Source organism: Rhopilema esculentum, chromosome 3, assembly GCF_057945365.1.
Source record: "Rhopilema esculentum isolate cy_ngs chromosome 3, ASM5794536v1, whole genome shotgun sequence".
In the NCBI taxonomy this organism is placed as follows: Eukaryota; Metazoa; Cnidaria; class Scyphozoa; order Rhizostomeae; family Rhizostomatidae; genus Rhopilema; species Rhopilema esculentum.
This window is the reverse complement of record NC_142817.1, coordinates 2,099,607-2,118,027: the sequence shown is the minus strand read 5'-3', so window position 1 is coordinate 2,118,027 and position 18,421 is coordinate 2,099,607. Positions and strand designations below refer to the sequence as shown.

The 18,421-nt window shown below is 34.9% G+C and overlaps 1 protein-coding gene across 10 annotated transcripts in view; it reads right to left on the bottom strand.

The window, feature by feature from the left end:
* The window catches only part of LOC135692717 (gamma-aminobutyric acid receptor subunit beta-2), a 45,401-nt gene that overhangs the window by 9,812 nt on the left and 17,168 nt on the right, over positions 1-18,421 (bottom strand). For 4 of the 10 annotated variants that reach the window (XM_065210991.2, XM_065210996.2, XM_065210995.2 and 1 more), the window contains exon 2: positions 9,825-9,913. The gene's annotated coding sequence lies outside the window, so the exon portion shown is untranslated. Of the gene's footprint in view, positions 1-88; positions 3,884-3,952; positions 4,581-9,824; positions 9,914-17,056; positions 18,377-18,421 lie in introns of those variants that run through there. The other 6 variants (XM_065210994.2, XM_065210988.2, XM_065210998.2 and 3 more) reach the window with 6 other exon arrangements.

The window sequence follows — 18,421 nt, the reverse complement described above, 5'->3', positions numbered from 1 at the left end:
TTACATGAGAAAATAAATACATAATATATGCAAAAGTGTTGATTAAACAAAATACAACGCGATACTTCGCTGCAACAGTGATAAATACTTATTGATGCTTTTGCACTTCAGTGCGTTGTTAGTTGCTGTGCTTCCAGTTAAGAACTGCGGGGAGTCTTATTTTCTCAGCTTTTTTCTAATGCTGGACAGCTGAATCTTATTTAAATGTATAGGAAATTGAAGTGGTTTTATCTCTTCTACTTTCAATGGAGACGCAAAACTTTTTAAGATTCGAGAATACTTGATTACGGTAATCAGATTTCGATAACATACAGGGAAAACTATAGCAACTTCCTAAATGGTGGATGTGCTTGGTTTGGCTACAGTGCTTTTCTAATCTAACGGTTAACATCTGAGTAAAGGTTTATAATGAGTCTTAGGAAACTCGAGAAGCAAGTCTGCCTTACTTAACAAAATAATCGACGTAATTTGTAATATATCCTGCACTATATCTTTAAGTCAATCTCATGCCAATGTATTTTCAAATGTTCAGAAAAAATCATAAGTTTTCGACATGTTCTAAAGATATTGGCCTTTGCCGTTGTCCATTTATGTCTTTTAGCTTGCTATCAGTTCTAAGAATTTGAATCTACTCATCAACGCCATTAAATCCAGCGAGATATAAGGTATGATTGATTAGCGTAAAGTCACTAGAAGATCTTCGGCGCTTGTCGCGGAATTATAAACCAGACAATGTAAAACTCATTGAAGTTATGCATTAATGTTTCAGAAATTAAGTTTAATAGTAAGACCTTCACAGAATCAGTTTAACTGCAAGCAAAATTGCAAGACATGGAGAACACTGTGAATAAAAGATTCCAATAAAAATTTGAAACATGCAAATATACTTATCAATGATGCGTGCTTAATTGCAAATAATGATTATGGGTACTGTCGTTGATAACAAAACTGTCCAACAAAAGCAAAACTCTATTCTAATGTGAATATAAAAAAGGTGTCACAAAAGGCTCAATCTTTGAACCAATCCTGTTTAATCTATGTAAGAATTTCTTATGCAATATTATTTATTCAAACAACGGACAACAGAGCGAGCACATATGAGATTTAGATCGACAAATTAAGCAAAAAATAGTCTTTTAGATCAAAATGTTCTTTAATCTTATTTCTTAGTTGGCCATAAACAAAATATGATTAAGAATACAAGCATTCAGAGAGATAGAGATAGAGTAATATCCGTTAAGGCTTCCAAAAACTGTTCCGAAAACCAGGCATTAACACAAAGGAATACACACAAAGGTCTGCAGTTAACAAGATTAGGCCATCAGTCATCATTAGTCTGAAAATCAACCAGTAACTAAATGTTAGACACTAGCAGCATAATGGAAAACCACACAGCCTAAATTAGCATTGTCGTACCTAGGAATTTACAGTTAATACGGTTGATTGTTATAATAACCAAGTAGCAACGAAGTTAAATATGTCAGTCGATACCACAGCCCACCATAACAACTTTCTATTTCCGAATTAAGGATGTTCAATTGAATTCTCTCTTTTAAATTATACTTTTTGATGATGTTGCTTTGCATAATATAATAGCAATTCATTTCAAATGCAAGGAAGAATTTTAGACCAATATAATCTTATACGAAGCGCTACTCTCCAACCACCAATAACTATTACATTTTATAATATCCGTTTCATTCCAAGAATCTTAATAATTGGCTATGACATTAACTTAATTAGCCTCCAAAATAAAAATTTTGAAATCGACTCTCCTACAAAATAAAACCAGCTGGAATTCTAAGCTTGTGAAATCCCTGATCAAACGGTGGTTTTTGCTGCAATCCTGACGATCACCTCTACAAAATATATTATAAAATTTAGTTTTTTGCAGTTTTTGCCGTTTTGTTCAAAATCAAAAGATTTCATTTAGAGCAATCTATTTGTAGTTGTTTGAATTACAGTCTGTCCACGCCTAAATATACAAAATAAGTTAAAGTTTTGCTGTGTTTCTATTTTGAATCTTTATCTATATATGATTAATCCTTAATCTTTTTGGAATCTATTCTTTTATGAATATAATTTTCAGGATAGAACATTGGGTTGGCAATGTTTGTTTCAGTAAGAGAGTCTCAATTGTAGATTATTCCTTGACATATTTCGAAGTTACTGCTGCAATTATAACATAACTCATACAAAGATTAACAGCAAGAAAAATCGTATTTTTGAAAAGCAAGGATAATTTAACAACTCATAAATCAGAGGCGCCAGCCTAAGTGGGTGTGTACTCTAATCAACTTTATTCTTAATCTGAAATGTTTGTAAAAATTTGCTGAATGAAATAAAGAATCTAGATGGTTTTAGTTTTTCCAGTGTTCGTTAACTAGATCTTGGTGGTTCATGTTTGAAAAGAACTGAGATGGAATTAGATGGTTTAATTTATTCATTAGCTACGGAAGCTTTGACAAAGAGCTGCTAATGCAGATTCTAATTTCAGCTTGTTATCCATTTCAATAAAGTCCAACATGAATATGATTTTATTGGCATAAAAATCTTATAGACGTTTGAAAATATTTTCTGAGACTTCTTTTGCATGCTTGGGTTGTTCTCTTGAGACTAAAAGTCTTCAATGAAAAGTGTACCTCGTGCTGATGCCCGTAGTCTTGTTCTCTGTTTTCAGTTTTCAAAACTTCAATAAATTTGAATAAAGAGCTCTAAATTGGCATGCATTTACTGGGTATAGGCTTTCACAATCGTGTGGCTGCTATTTTCGATAATATTTTCAGTAAACCTGCAGGGCGGTGAAATCTCTCAAGGCAGATGAATTCATTACTGTTTGCATTATAGCTACTCCTCATTTATCACCAAAACAAACCAACATCATGAAAATCCCTTACTGTGTTTGCGTAAAACGCCACAAAAACTTATACCACAAAGAAATTATATTCAAAGGCCAGGTTTGGCAAAAAGAAAAAATTTAAGCAACTTCTAAAGCTGTAAACAATGGCTACCAAAAATACTGCAAAATAATGAGAGACAATGTTTAAAGTTTAAAATGCAAAATAGAGAAAACATGAAAAGCAGAAAAGAATGTATATTTATCAGGATGTGTTTCTTAGAAGTTTGAACAGGATAACAATTGTTTTTATGCGCTCTAGGGATGATGATAATGTAGCTCCCTGTACTCTGTGGATTTTGCAGTTATAGCTTCAAAATGACAGAACATTTCTAATTCCTCCTTAAAGTGAGAAAGTGTTTCAATTTAGAGTTGCTAACTTATTAATCAGTAGTATACATAGGTATTTTGATTAACTGCTATCTAATTAATCAGTAGTAGAGCTTATTAATCAGTAGTATACATATTATATTTGTTGTCAAAGTCCCAAATAAGTGACATTAACAAATCAACGGAGTGATTCAGTGATTGAATCACCTGCAAGTTGTGATTTCAATCACGTTTAATGTTTGTTATTCATTTTCAAATTTATCTTGTTTGATTTCCACAATATAATGAGCAAGGCGTAAACGAAAAATGATTTTTTTAAAGTTATCACTTCTTCTCTTTTTTATATTTACAATGAGGAGAGGCGTTGGTACTCAAAGATCAGAAGAAATGTAAAATAAGTTAAATCAACATAAACGAAGTGACGAGCAACATTACTTGGAGCAACCCACAAGTATGTCACAATTATGATCTAGCAGTAACTCAAATTGGACCAATCAAGGGAAAACAGCCACTATGTTAATGCAACAAGATTTGTTTATCTCTTTGATTTAACGCTTGCACTGCTGATATAACATTTAAATAGAGAAGAAAATTTCCCATCTATCAAATAATCACTTGCACTGCTGACACGACCTTCAGATAAAAACAGACACACCAACCTTGTGCCTTTGTGACTTATAAGAGAAAGGATTAGAGACTGAAAATGATGTAGCTTTAATGAAATACCTGCTTCTGATAACTGACCCTGCCTCTTCCTCTCCGTTGCACCGTGAATTCTTTTTCAACTATCGGATATTAAGGTTAAGCAAGGGCAATTTGATCTGTTCCTATTAATTATTTATAAACAACTCGAAAAATCAGCTTTTCAAGAATGCAAGAAATGTTTTTTCACGGGATGGGCGTGTTAGCAATACATTGCTAAATTCTGCAAAGTCTCTAAATATTTAAGAAGCTCCAGCAAAAAAGTGGTGAAGAGTTGTAAAATTAAAAATTTAAGCTTTCACATTCATGTGCTTTCTCAGTTGAAGAACTGTGATATAACAAGCTTGCAGCCACCGAGGACGCCAGTGTTGTTTGAGTATCTGTCATAGCGTAACCACCAAATCGAATCAAGACAACACATGTTGTTAACGGTCTTGGTTACGCATGAATCAACAATATTTTGAATGCATGATTGCCAGAAAAAGCGTCAATTATCCCTTATTCGGTGTCGCTATAATAGATGTAATTTGAAAAATGTCTTTACCAAGAGCAATTGCTAGTGAAAATAGCTTTCTTGAATTTCTAGTTAGTAATTTCCAGGTGGTACCAACTGTTCGTTTGCTGTACGTCTCTAAGAAAATTAGAAAAAGGAAGAAAGGGGGTTGTTACACAGCAAAAGTATATCGCACGGACAAAGCTAGAATCAAAGCTTTCGAGTTCCCAGGCTACCAGGTTTCCGAGCTGCCGGGTTTTTATATTTCAAGGCTTCTGTGCTTCTGGGTTTCCTGAATTCCAAGCCTCCTGTTTTCCTGTTTTAAAGCTTCTGGGCTAGTGGGTTTTCTGGTCTCCAGGCTACCGAGTTTCCAGGCTTCCATATTTCCAGGCTCCCAAGCTTTCACGTTTCCAGGCTTCCATGCTTCCGGGCTTTCATGTTTCCGGGCTTCCATGTTTCCGGGCTTTCATGTTTCCTGGCTTCCATGTTTCTGGGCTTCCATGTTTCTGGGCATCCATGCTCCTGGGCTTCCATGTCTCTGGGCTTCCATGTTTTCTGGCTTCCATGTTTCTGGGCTTCCATGTTTCCGGGCTTCCATGTTTCTGGGCTTCCATGTTTCCTGGCTTCCATGTTTCTGGGTTTCAATGTTTCTTGGCTCCTATGTTTCTGGGCTTCCACATCTCAAAGATTTAATGTTTCTTGGCTTCCATGTTTCCGGGCTTCCATGTTTCCGGGCTTCCATATTTCCTGGCTTCCATGTTTCCGGGTTTCTATGTTTCCTAGCTTTTATATTTCTGGGTTTCCATGTTTCCAAGCTTCCGGGCTTCCATGTTTTCAGGCTTCCAGGCTTTCATGTTTCCAGGCTTCCATGTTCCTGGGCTTCCATGTTTCCTAACTTCTATGTTTTCGGATTTCATGTTTCCAAGCTTCCAGGGTTTCATGTTTCCAGGCATTCATGTTTCCGGGCTTCCATCTTTCCGGGCTTCCATGATTCTGGGTTTCCATGTTTACAAGCTTCCGGGCTTCCATGTCTCCAAGCTTCCAGGCTTCCATGTTTTCAGGCTTCCAGGCTTTCATGTTTTCAGGCTTCCAGGCTTTCATGTTTTCAGGCTTCCGGGCTTCCACGTTTTCAGGCTTCCATGCTTTCATGTTCCGGGCTTCCATACTTCCAGGCTTCCATGTTTCCGAACTTACAGGTTTCCATGTTTCCAAGCTTCCCGGCTTTCATGCTTCCAGGCTTCCAGGCTTCCGTGTTTTATGGCTTCTAGGCTTTCATGTTTTCCTACTACCATGTTTTGAAGCTTACAGGCTTCCATATTTTCAGGTTCCAGGCTTTCAAGTTTCCGGTTTTCCATGTTTCCAGGTATCTATGTTTTCGGGCATCCATATTTCTGAGATTTCATGTTTCGAAGCTTACAGGCTTCCGTGTTTTCAGGCTTCCAGGCTTCCATGTTTCAGGGCTTCCATGTTTTCGGGCTTCCATTTTTCAGGGCTTCCATGTTTCCGGACTTCCATGTTTCCGGGCTTCCATGTTTATTGGCTTCCATGTTTCCGGGCTTCCATGTTTCTGGGCATCCATGTTTCCGGGCTTTCATGTTTCTTGGCTTACATGTTTCCAGGCTTCCATGTTTCTTGGCTTCCGTGTTTCTGGGCTTTCATGTTTCAGGGCTTCCATTTTTCCTGGCTTCCATGTTTCCGAGCTTACAGGTTTCCATGTTTCTTGGCTTCCGTGTTTCTGGGCTTTCATGTTTCAGGGCTTCCATTTTTCCTGGCTTCCATGTTTCCAAGCTTCCAGGCTTCCACACTTCCAAGCTTCCAGGCTTCCGTGTTTTCAGGCTTCCAGGCTTCCATGTTTCTGGGCTTCCATGTTTCAGGGCTTCCATATTTTCGGGCTTTCATGTTTCCGGGCTTCCATGTTTCCAGGCTTCCATGTTTTCGGGCTTCCATGTTTCTTGGCTTACATGTTTCCAGGCTTCCATGTTTCTTGGCTTCCATGTTTCTGGGCTTTCATGTTTCAGGGCTTCCATTTTTTCTGGCTTCCATGTTTCCGAGCTTACAGGTTTCCATGTTTCCAAGCTTCCAGGCTTTCACACTTCCAAGCTTCCAGGCTTCCATGTTTTATGGCTTCTAGGCTTTCATGTTTTCCTGCTACTATGTTTTGAAGGTTACAGGCTTCCATGTTTCCAGGCTTCCATGTTTTTTGGCTTCCATGTTTCCGGGCTTTCATTTTTCTGGGCATCCATGTTTCCGGGCTTTCATGTTTCTGGGCTTCCATGTTTCCAGGCTTCCATGTTTTTTGACTTCCATGTTTCCGGGCTTTCATGGCTTCTAGGCTTTCATGTTTCCGTGCTACCATGTTTTGAAGCTTACAGGTTTCCATGTTTCCAAGCTTCTAGGCTTTCACACTTCCAAGCTTCCAGGCTTCCATATGTTCAGGCTTCCATGCTTCCATGTTTCCGGGCATCCATGTTTCTGAGCTTCCATGTTTCTGGGCATCCATTTTTCCGGGCTTCCATGATTCTTGGCTTCCATGTTTCTAGGCATCCATGTTCCTGGGCTTCCGGGCTAGACTTGCAAGGGTCTAGGAGTACGTGCCCTTCTTAAAGCAAAGTGTTTCGGAGGGCAGTAAAGACATTCAAAATGTCACTTGGATTTAATTATTAGCAAAATCGGCAAAAATTTGACCTGACTTTTCAGAAAATCCCTCTTTTGGTACTTCAATATTGATTTGAAATTCTATCCTATTTGAATTTCTAAACAATGCTCTTAATGTTTTGCATTCTTTCTAAACAATATTATCATGTTTCTAAAAAGTATGGTTAAACTCTTGGTTTTGCATTCAATATTACTGATGGGCTAAGCAAATTTCAGATATGTTATACTGTAGCTTTTGTAAAAACGTTTTTAAGAATCTTCATTAAAAGTTACACATTAGCTGTGGAAAATCATGTATCTCATGATGTTTGCATATCTGTGGTTGCCAATTGAATCTCAGCTGTTATTTGGTGGTATTGTTGCCTAGCCAAGGATCGAGATATTCGTCCAATCTCAAAGTATGTAGTGATAAAAAGCAGACTTTCCAAATCCTCGCACGCAGTCTCCTGGTGTCTTGGATTACATGTAGATGCAAATTGTTGGAATTTAAGCACTGGATAAGAAAGCTGTAAAGTCATATACGTCATGGCAAACTAGTTTTTATCAGTTTAAAAGGGTTCATTTGTATGGTGTTTATGAATATTTTTGAGAATAGGCCATAGGAAATGAGAATAATCTGGGATGTATAGTCAGCGAACAAATACAGAGTTGCATACCTTGAACAGCAATTGGCATGTACATTTTCCATTTTTCCGATGACACAGAGAATTTTCAATCGCCTACTTCAAAATATGGTTAACCTTTAAGAGGCTTTTATTTTTTGTACCCCTCCCCTGTGCTCAAATACAGCAGGTGTCATTGATTAAATCTCGCTTCGCTATTGCTCCTTGATAGTCTTTTTGTAGCTCTGAAGCAGATCTTAGAAATCTTCTTTCGAGAGCGTTTTCAAAAATGAGCCTTTTCGTTGAACGAAAACTCCGGCTATGTCTGGACGTAGGGTGAAACTTAAAAACATCCGCCATCGTTTGAACAGGGCCTAACGGCCCGTCCTAGGAGATAAAGTCATTCTTTTTCAAATGAAAAAGGTTCCCTAAGATCTTGAGGCTCTTATTTTCGAGTGACTGGAGTAAGGGGATTTTTTCTGTTGAAATTGAAAGGCCAAAATTCAAAGCAGCCGTTTGAACTCAATCATTTTCACGTTTGGAAGCCTACTAGTTTATTCACATACCATTGAATATCTAATTCAAGTCTATTCAAAAAGACAGGGTCAGGGGAAAAAAGCCAGTAAATCTGCTCGTGACTGTAGTCTGAAGAATCTAGATCTCCATTCATCAAATTTGAAGGATGTCTTCATAATATGCTCACACACTTAGACTGGGATCTTAGAATAGAACTTAGGGACAAGATTTGATTTGGATCTAAATCACAGGATGTTCAACGTGTCAAACTGCCTCTATATTGTCACTTTCAACATTCTATGATATGGCGTTCTCTGTTTATTGCCATTGGTACAATCAGGAGTAGTGTACCAGACTACCCCATTCTAAAAAAATTAGAGACAAGATATGATTTGGGTCTATATCAAATGTGGTTCAGCGTATCAAACTTCGTGTGTTTTGAAGTTTTGGTGCTTGTATCACAATTTGCACAATCCTTTTGCTTATCGCCCCCACTAGCATGAAGAAAGCATATCGTAATCTATCCCATCATATGCATGAAACTTTTTAAAAAGATCAAGCTATTTAATATGTCATCACCATTGTAACTCACAGAACATCCCATTGCTTATACACAACTTATCTTCGTTAAACCACACATTTAAAATTGTAATGTTAAAGGCATATGTGTTAATTGGGTGCTAGTGATGAGGTTCAGTAGAGGCCTCTAGAAAGGTATCTTATGAATACTAGCTTAGCTTGGATAAACATTCAGGGATTACTTTATCTATAACTTCACCAAGGAAAGGAAGTCTATTTTCCATGAACGTGAATTAATCAAATTGCTGCATTAGCATTTTGTATAAAAATAATACCTAAGAATTCAATTGCGAAAACTTTAGGTTTTTATGAAGAAAAAAATTAAAATTTGATTAAAATTTTTCTGCATCATTTTTGTTCAATATATTTAATAGATGATGATAAAAATAAAGTGAATAGAGTATGACAGAAGTATTAAAAAATATGTCTGATTGCTGCCAAGCAGTTTTAATTTCATTTTAATTAAAATATCGAATTTCAATGGAAAATGTCGATTTAATAGAATCTTCCTTTGTGTATAAATTTTGCATTTATATGCCTATCATAGATAATAGAAGAGTGCTTATATTTCTAATCTATAGCTAGAAATGTTATCTATTGTGATTTCTCTAGAAATGTGATAACATATATCTACTTATGAATCGATATAGGATTTTCTAAAATGCTCGGTCTCAACAAAATCCTAGTTGAAAAGTCCCTGGCTTTTGCTGTCATAAAGATCGTAAACTAGAATTCGTTGCATTAATGATACCTTTAGAATATGTGAAATTAGTGATTCTCCAGATATTTCTATCATTCTATAATTTCTAGAAACAAATCGCTTGTTTCTATATTTCATTCTAGACATTAAAGCCGAAATATGCAAAACGCACATAAAAAGCAGGTGAGGAGCTTTTGAATGCACTGATTTATCCAAACCAGGTTTCAGAATCGCTTCATAGCGATTCCTACCAAGAACTCCAACCTCCTAGAATAAACGTTATATGAATTATAGAATAAGCCTTATTAGAATTTTTTCTGCACAAGAAAGTAATAGACATAAAACACCTACCTAAACTTCTAGCAGGTCTCCATTTACTTCTGATTTGGCGGTTTGTTTATGACTTTGGGAATTTATGTGTCCTATACGATGCTGTTAGCCTGTTGAGAAGGAAATCAAATCTCTTTTTAAGCAAGTCGTATTCTATCTTGTAAAGTCAGGGATTACAACTCACTGCAAATGAACGCTGATTGAACTATTTTTTCTGCTCATTTTGCTTTACTCTTGTCTAATTGTTTTACATTATCTGTGCAGCAGAAAAACTAACGAATTAATTATTAATTTGCTGATTCATTATTTTTAAAAAGTACAAATACGAGATTTTGAAGTCCATCCCCGAAAAAATCTGTTTGCCTAAGACGACCAATGTGTTGATAATTAAGTGTTTTGAACTGGCACAGCAATATTACATAGAGATGTTGAAATACAACAAGCAGAATTCAATGCTAGCGTATCGAAAGTAGCTTTAATCCTGCAACCCTTTTGAAGAATAAATCTCACATAAATAATATGAATAAACTTGTCATGAAAAAGTTAAATATTTCAAGATGTAATCAACTTTTTCTACGTGAAGTAAAAGGAAAATCATTTGCTTTAATTGTCTGTAAACAAGGGCGTTGCTGGCTATTGTCCTCAGGGGTGGGGGGGGGTGGTGAAAGGGGAACCTCAGATCCAATAATCCCATTTCGGGACAAAGTAGGTTAGCCATCCATTATTTGCCGACATGGCTGTAAATTTGCCGACAAAGACTCCCACATGGCAAAAGCGTCTCGTTTTAACAATGAAATCTTCTTCCAACGGGGTCTGACACTCCCATGTTTTACCGTAGAAATTGCCCTGCTGGAAGCAAAAACTTCGGACGTTTTTAAAAATTTGCTGCTATTTTTGGAAAAAATTAGGCTGCAGTTATACAATAAATTTTAACAAAAGCAAAGTTAAATGAAAAGAACCTTTTGGTGGTACAAAACTTTAAAATACAACTAAAACATGCGATTCTGCTATCTGGCAGCATTTACTGGAAAACCCAGATTGTGCAAAAAACTATAATGGCGACATGTTTCTGATTATTGGTAAAACCCGATCGTCACTCCACCTAGCAGTTTTAGAACCTATCTACATAAGCACGAAAAAACCGCTACTGTGTAGACAAAAGGAGCTCGTTTTCACCTTAGGACTCCATTGGTAACATTCTCAATAGGCAAGCAGCACTGATTGGTCAACCTCCACAGTCATGTGCTCGTGTTTCTGATTGGCCTATTTCGATCCACAACTGGGTATATATGTTTCCTAGCGTAGAGTTTTCGGTCTATGTTCTGAAGTTTTATACCCCGAAGAGTGTCAGACGAAAAGCTTTAGTTTACTAAATGTTTGCTTTTTTCAAAGCCATTTTTAAATGAAAAGGTGACATTTTGGAGCGTAATCTGCCAGGTTTGGCATTTTTGGCATATTTTAAAAGTGCTTGCCTCTGGCTTGAACAAATTTTTTGGCATAATTTTTAAGCTGGATGAATTTGTCATAGTTCCATTACACTTTGAATATAACATGTGAATATTTTGTATAAACTCAGTATTTTAAGCAAATTTGCATTATGGGATCCATGTTACATGCATTTGGTACAACTAAAACAATGTTGCTAAATGAATAACTCAAAGGTGTAGTCTGCTTCAAAATCAAATAAAGATGGAGAGGATTATGACGTAGCTATTGCTGGCAATTTCAGAGCTTTGTAGTGATGACGTCACAAAGAATCTATTTCGAGCGATTTTTAATTTAGATCATATATCACAAAAGAGCATCAATGAATACTTCTTTCAAAATCCGCTGACTGTGCTATTAATTCTCTGAAACATGTCCACATATGCGCATGCTCTTTCCCCATCAAACCTCTGTAATTTAGTCTCTGTTCATTACTTTATGAACAGAGCCCAGATTACAGTAATCCATTAGCAAACTTCGAATTTTTTGTTAGCCATATCTAATTTAGAAACTAACATTTTTAGCAAACTTTTCACATGTTTCAAGATTCTCTTTAGGGTGATTTTGTCAGAAGTTAAAGGTTCTAAAGACATATTTTTATGACTTCACACTTTAGGATTCTATTTAGCGTGCTTTTTTTTCGCTTTTCATAACTAGAATTGTTACAATGATATAGGTTTCATACCAGCAATGAATGCACAGCCAACATCTTGTACCGTGTCTCGAGCAAAGATTAAAGCAACAATTATATTTTCAAACAACACTCTAGCAATATTTTCTATGTGGGAAACTTTTCAATTGCCATTGCTTAGTCTTTACTTGGCATAATTTTTCATACATTTGAACATTTAAAAATTCAAATCTGGCAAATTACTTAAAATCTGGCAAAGTACTTAAAATCTGGCGAAGTACTTAAAATCTGGCGAAGTACTTGCAAAACTTAAGAAAATAACAAGCAAGCCATTTGCTAAATATTTTTCCTGACTTACAATTTTTTAGAAATATCCCTATGACTACCTTAAAAATATATTTGCTGTATTAATAAGTGTTTCCTGGAAAACACCACAAACAAAAGCAACTTAAGCCAAAAATTATCATTGTTTGTTAATATTTAAAGCTTTTATGGTCTCGAAATCCTCAGCAAAAGAAATATCTTTCTGTCAAAAGAAAACACTTTATTAATCTATATTATATAAACAGAGAAAATGAAATTCATTTTCACATGAAAGCGTAACCATCTTTATCCAAACGTTTATAAATACAGCCTTTAGTGTTTTTCATCAAAAGTTTGTAAATGAAAAAAAGGAAAAGCAGTATATTTTTGTGAACAATAAAAAGAACTGCCATTATTTAGTTGTCAAAGCACGATTAGATTCAGCTGTCAAGAATATCCGTACACATGTCGACATAATTTCTCTCTTTTTCAAGTTTTGTAAATATCAACCAAAAGCTTAGTGGATGCAGCTTAAGAAAGAAACTCATTGTCATCTTTTATATCAAAAACACATTCAAGAATAGAAAGACCATTATATGTTTATTTGTGTGATAGTTAATTGGTAAATGAATAAATTGCATGTAAACATCAGAGATAACGATTTAATAAACTTCTATATAAGCACACTCATTTGTTAAAAAGCTAACAGCAGATTCGAGGTAGGCCCTTGACTTTTATTCATTCAAAGTAAATTATTCATCTAACCCAAAATTTTCTTATTATTTGGAAAATTACACTTAAAGCAAAGTAGATTATAATCTCCAAGGATTTTCTTCCTTTATTCTTTGTAATCATGTATGTAATTTTGTATTCAATACTTCTGTCAAAAATTTTTTTGGTTTTACAAGATCTGATTCACGCAAAACTGATGCATTAGATTCACTTAAGTTTTCGTAAGCAGGCTAATATATTGCTTTTGCAGTCACTCTGGCAAATAGTTTGCTTATGTGTGAGTGCCAGTTGAGTTTTTGAGAGAACAATACCAAGGAATAAAGTTGTGGATAATGGTAATCTAAAAAAAGTAATTTGTGCATGTAAAATTAATAAGCTTTAATGGATATATCCTAAATTCCACGGAAAATAAGGACGGGTAAATTATAATTTCCCAATTTACAGTAGTTATATAAAGCTGTTCAGCATTAAAATAACAAGTACATCAGCGCTTAATTATTGGAAAACATAAACCAGTATTTGTGTTATAAAACAGTACAACGTAAAATGATTGATAATTAGAGCAAATTTCAGCAATGACTGAAACGAGATAAAATCTTATTTGAAAGAAGGGCCTTAATGACAAAACTATGGCATTCCACCTGTTAAAGATAGGAAGTGTTGATTAAGTTGCAAGTAAGGCTGTTTGGGAGAAGATAGAAGAGACAACATAAAATATGGTTTTCCTCTCACGTCCACAAGATTCACTTGCTTTGCTACACAGATGACCTAGTTAAGCAAAAACTGTTTGCCGATCTGACATGTCCTGTAAACATCTTCATTCTAATTTCATAAAATGTCAGCTGTATGTTTAGTGTTGGCACAGCAAAATGGAATCAGGATGTCTGGCTCAGGGAATAGAAACAATTGCCAAATATAATAGAGTTTTCTCTTTACTACTTTGGAGTTGAGAGAGGGAATTTCAATGCCTCTTCCCGCAAATGTATATGACCTTAAATTAATACCAATCCAATTAAAACGACATATGTCTCTGATTATATTACCCTCAATCATCCCTATGTGACTTGAACATTTTCATGCAAGAAAATGAGATGTGGCTTCGAAATCCTCTATTTCATATACAAAGTATTGTATCTGCGACGCATTGATAAAAATTATATGCTTTGCGGGCTTTCTGATTTGATGATAATGCCAAGCTTTAAACATAACTGTAATCTTCCCTATCTCTAATGCCTTGTTATCGGTTTATATGGAAAGATTTCCTTAAATTTCCAGCGCGACACCTGCCATGCACTTAAAATGAATAGACTATGTATTAAGCTCTATGCAAATTATTCAGTTTCTTAGGTAACTTTCTAGTAACTTTCTTAGGGCAGTCGAGGTAGCTAAAGCCTCTCGGATATCCATAAGGTAGCTCAAAATGTAGATTTATCATATAGTGTAATAAGAATATTTATTAAAGTTTCAACTCACGCGTGGAGTGAAAATTAATGGAAAAAATGAATGGTGCTTTTGAAAAGCCCGCTGTTTAGGCATTTGGTACCAATTAACTCTAAAATTAAAGTTTAGTTAAATAGAAAAACTTTCTGTAACTCATAACGCGACATTTCAAAATTGTAATAATATTCTGGTGATATGATGCTTTTGAAATAATGGTCCCAGCTGCTCTTGCAATCTTTAAAATTTTTGCTCAAAATATTCCTTATCATTCCACGTTCATGTACAAATGCTAATATATGAAATCTCCTTGTTATCACAACATTCTAAATTTTCCATTGTTGATTGCACTCAGCTTTTAAGGTATGGAATGAAAATGATATCTTTATCTATTCTTGATATAAAAAAAGATTCTTGCAACGATAAGATTCCGACAATTTTTCCAGGAAATCGAAAAAAATTTTTACCAAACTAATAAATTTTCATAAAGAGCTTTCATGAAGACATACTGTAAAGCTTTTCAAAAATTGCACCACGTAATGCAATTTTAGGCAATATATTTCACTGAACTTTTCCAAAGACATTACTAAACGCATTAGATAGATATTGCTTTAATTTCTTAAGAATCAATGTACAGATTAATTTCCAGTGTATAAATAGATATGTTCTCTGAATGAAAGATCCTTGTATTCTTCAATACATGAAAATAATATAAACTTGGAAATTGAATATGAGTGCTTGTACAACAGATCCTTAGGGTACCACAATAGTGGGCTGATGGCATATGCAGTTTACCGCTTGCATAGTCACAGATCCTTAACATAAATCGTAGCAGGGAAATTCGACAACAAAATCTACTATGCTGTTTTTAACTGACAAATCTAAGTCAAAAGATAAAAATCATGTGGTGCATTATATGCGTTTTAATGTGCTCAAAGGTATAAAGACAATGGAAGAAAAATTTAAACCATTATAGAAAAGATTCATTCGTCAACTTTTGTAGCTGATGCTGATATCTTAATTGTGTAATTAATTATCTGATTAATAGAAATATCAATTACACATCTTTATTGTCACAGGTCACACTAGATTAACTGCATCCTCTTCCCCTCCTTTAAAAAATGTCGTTTATATGGGTTTTTAAGCTTCAATAGTGTTGAATCAATCAGGTCAGGGAATTATAAAATTAGTCACTACAATGAAAAGTTTTTATGGAGACTGTTGTCTTAACCGTAAGCTTGTTACTACAAGTGTGCTTTAATTTATTCTTTTTGACAGTGCTTATATATACCGAAAGTTGTAAGATACTCGTAAGGTTTCTAAAATCTCATTGTTCCAATTCAAAGAGGATTCCCCAGACGGTGATTTCGCTTGTAGCCAATCAAGATTGGACGCCTATGCTGGTTAGTTGCAAGCGACTTTTGCATCCTATTTGCCATCTATTTTGCCGAACAGGAACTTTTCGGCTACAACGGGTTAACAAATTTTGCTAAACAACACAATTCCGGAAAATATCCAGCCCTAGCAAAAATATACACTTTATTGAAGTCCTCATTTTTAAAAACATTTCTGTATGTCAATCAATAGTATATCTTTTCTTTGCTATTAAAAAACTTTGAAAAGTAAACAACGGAATCTAGACTTCTACTCGAAATCTTAAATTTGAGCATGGCCATGTTTTTTTAAAAATTTAGCCTTTTTCAAACGATTTCGCTATTTTTGGTTCACTCCAGAAATGCTAAAAACAGATTAAGGGCTTTTAGTCCAAACTTGATAATTATGAGAATTGATAACAAACGTGAAAATTGATAATTATTGATTTTTGCGATTCTCAAAATGTTCTTTTAATACAGTAAAACACATTGAAGTGTAGCTTTTTTTAAAGATGCATACTGGAAAAGAAATCCCATTTACAGGTAATATCATTAATCTGATGGTATGCATTGCCATGGGCTTCTGGGATTCCTAGATCATAGATCTCTGATAAGTTTTAGTTGACCAGTGCGTCTTCATAGTAAAACAGCTTTGATAGTAGTGAATTACTAGTCGTAAGTTTTATTTTCATTGTAAGAACATTTCCATTCTGAAAAGTCAAAATAGAAAGTCAATGCCTTTCACTTAGTATATTTCCAAATAAGAAAATAACATATCACGTGATTCAGTCCACTATCATGTGATATAGCGGGCTTCACATAAGAGGGAACGCTTTTGAAATTTTGAATACGAAAATCCGTAAAATCATCCTGATTTTAGCGGCCAAATTACCTTGGAATTTTGTTGCAGAATTGCTATTTTTACAGAGCATTTTAAACATATCTTGCTAGATGTTCATTGTTTTGAACTTGAAGGCATTTGACCTGCCAAGGGCGACTTGGAAAAATTTTTTAGAAAAGCGTTTGCTGATTAATTTCATGGCATCATTGAGGATCTAGCAGTACCAACGTTACTACTTTGCTTAAATAGCCTTTTTCGGTCTTAGTTAATTCAACCCAGCTCTCGCAAGCTTAAGTGTCAATGAGAATGCAACGTATTTCATAGCTGATAAAAATCTCAGCATTAAACACTAAGTCTAATTGACTTGCGATCTTGATGAACTTATCAGCCTTTCCCTATCTAGATAAAGTTATTTATAACATCAAATTATACAATATTTCTGAGAATTTACCTTTAATCGTTCCCTTCAATACATTCATTCTGGTTATATGTTGACGAGTTGATACCGGCCACGACTTGCTATTCCAGTGTTGCACATGCCTACCTATATAAGCTGCCCTACATTCACTGTTATTCTTTAGCTTTTGAAACCTCTGTTTGGCTGTCTTTAACTTCCTTTAATTTCTCAAATGTTTAAGACGTTCTTAAGCTTGTTGCTTAGGATGACCGAGTATTAAGTACATTACCATTTCAAAACAATCCTTTTGAAATGAGTTTCAGCTAGCCGTTCTTAACACAATAATGGCATTGTTCAAATAACAAAAGCATTTTGACCTCATTTGATTTCATAATTGAACGAATAAACATCTGGTCAATGAAGTTTGTGAACTGTTTACATCACCTAAAATGTTTTAAAATTAAGTCGTGTAAAGAACTTTCTATGCAAAAATTCAATGTCGTGAGGACATTTCATCATCCATGATGTTAACCTACAACTTGAACTCGACAGATACCCTAACAATTTAAACTTGCTTCACGCGTATCATAGCAAATTAAAGCCGAAAGTTGCCGGTGAAACTTTAAATTTAAGTAGTCACGTAACATTAATTAAAATAACTGCGTTGAACAAGATAGCAAAAGCTGTATTAGATTTGCAGCTTCCAAGGAAATCTTGACACCAATTTCAGCTGTCCTCGCAATGTATCTGTCCAATTGCATATGTTATTTGCTTGTCCTATTTTATCTATCCTAGAAAATATTTTTCTATTTCAAAAGGCTCTCGAATACTGGTTAACAGCAAACAGCTACGGTTTTCTCGCTTGTTAGCAACAGGTCAAATATCAAGCATGGCTATATTGAAAACGCCTCTTCTTTTGTGAATGACCTTGTAAGCTGCCTGTGGGATTTTCCAGATATGCGCATCTGATTGTAAAGAAAACATGTTTTCAAGCTAAATGTTTGTTAAACAGTTCGTGTCATGTAATAAGCTATCAACTATTTTTTTTAGCAAAGCTTCAAGAATGTTTACTTTTGCAACATACAGTATATCTTTCATAAAAGTCTGGACTGAAAAAGTTGATATCAAGAAAAAATAACTTGTACCTTCAGTTATAATCATCATGCTATATTAAAAATTCGTTGAACTTTGTGACAATATTTCTTCACCTAATTTGAATATTTGAACTAATCTAAAAAACATCAGGTAACTCTTCCAAAACACTGCTTTCTCTTGTCTCATTCCGAAGTTTTTTAATCAAGTTGAACTGGTAACATTTGGCTATGCAACTTTGACGGCATGCTCTTCAGGCTTGAGAAAATTAAACAAGTTTTTGTTGTACCAGAAAAGGCGTTTAACTACCAAAATACAATTAAGAGA